This window comes from Myotis davidii, unplaced genomic scaffold (genome assembly GCF_000327345.1).
Source record: "Myotis davidii unplaced genomic scaffold, ASM32734v1 scaffold221, whole genome shotgun sequence".
Taxonomy (NCBI): domain Eukaryota; kingdom Metazoa; phylum Chordata; class Mammalia; order Chiroptera; family Vespertilionidae; genus Myotis; species Myotis davidii.
In genome coordinates, this window is record NW_006293349.1 from 5,309,608 (window position 1) to 5,311,576 (window position 1,969).

Sequence of the window (1,969 nt, forward strand, 5' to 3'; positions counted from 1 at the left end):
AGTCAAATAATACTAATATTATTATTTGTTGTTGTTGTTGTTAATTAATTAATTTTTTTTTAAACTTAAGAATGTGATGAAATATCACTGACCCGGTTGTAGGTTTTGCTGAGTGATGTGAGAAGGGAACCAGTATGGAGAGGCTCAGGGAATTCCTTCAGGCAGCCACAGAAGCAGAGCGCTATGCTGAAGCCGATTGTGGCTCCGCAGAAAGAGCAGGGCAGAGTTACCATCTTTTATAAATAAGCCAAGACCTTCTGTCTGATGGCCCTGGAGCACTCTCTTGTGCACATGTGCAATCATTTGTTCCCAGGATATATAGGAGCAGAGTTCCCATGTAATTCAGAATGTGCTTCTTCATTTTTACCGGATAATTCCAAATTATTTTACAAATTAGCTGATTCCATTTATATTCCCATTAGGATATATACACATTAGGATATGACCCATATTCACTTGAGAAACATTTCCAAATGAATTACAGAGATCTAGTTGGAAACAGTTTCCCAAGGGCTCTGGGTTACTGAAACCACAAGGCATGTATACTGGAAATCGACATATAAGTGAATGCATAGAGGCTTGTGGGAGCCAGATATCTTACCATTGGTGAGGGAGGTTAAAGGAGAAGGCTAGAATAAAGGGTGAGGTACAAAACTGGAATGGAAGACATCAGTATAAATTTATGTTTAGCTTAACAACAAATTGGGTGGGGGGGAGATAGAGAAATCTTTTATACAGAGTATTCCAAATAATTTATGTAAATACTCCCATCTCAAGGAGGCGGATCACAATTATCCATTCTTATTTATGTGTGGGCTGTGTTTAGTGACTTCCTACAAATGATTTAAGTATGAAAAAGGAGGAAAAGAGTAACTTTACCTACAAATTTTATCTCATCAAGATGATCAAGTTTAATACCAGCAGTAAGTCATGCTGATCGTATATACCCTTGATATGATGGGATGAGAATGGCACTTTATCTTCAAACCCATTACTCCAATCTAATCTTGAGAAAATGATCAGAAAATCCAAACTGAAGGATAATCTACAAAATAGCTGACTATTTACTACTCCTCAAAACTGTCAGGGTCATCAAAACAAGGAAAGTATGAGAGAACATCACAGTATAGTGGAGACCTACATAGAAATGACAACTAAAAAGAACATTGTGTCCTGAATGAAATCCTGGGACAGAGAAAAGCTTTTAGGTAAAATCTAATGACTTGACTTAATAATAAAAATGCCAGTATTAGCTTATTAGCTCTGACAAATGTACCATACTAATACAAAATCTTAATAATAGAGGAAACTGAGTGAGGGGTGTACAGCATACCCAAGGCACATGGATTATCATTGTAACTTTTCTGCAAATCTAAAACTATTCTGAAAATTTTAAAAAAGGTTAGTTTATAAAATCCCTGTGAACAAAGAAAAAAGAGTTAAAAGGTTATGAAAGTAAATGTTTTTCTTATATTGCACCCAAATGCAATTAATTGTACCTATCAAACACAACTAAAGGTTTGAAATCATTGATAAAGAAAAGTTAAGCCTGTCAAATCAAACACTAAATGAGAAAAAGCAAAAATATTTCTGTTTTTCAATAAGGGAAAATGGAATTTATATATATCCTATCTAATAAAAGACAAAAAGGGTAATTAACCATACCTCTGCTATGCTTCCCATTGGCTAATCAGGGCGATGTGCAAATTAACTGCCAACAAAGATGGCGGCCAGCAGCCAAGCAGCTGAAGTGAACATGAGGCTTGCTTGCTCCAGTGATGGAAGAAGCTAAGGTTCCCTGCATGCTGTGGCCCAGCTCTGAGCCCAAAATCAACAATGTTTCAATTATAGAAGCTAAAAAAAACCCCAGATACCTGCTTTCAGCAGGCCACAGCCTCAGAGCTGGGATTGCCAGTGACAGCAACAATGTTTCAATTATAGAAGGTAAATAAATCCCAGAATAAAAGGA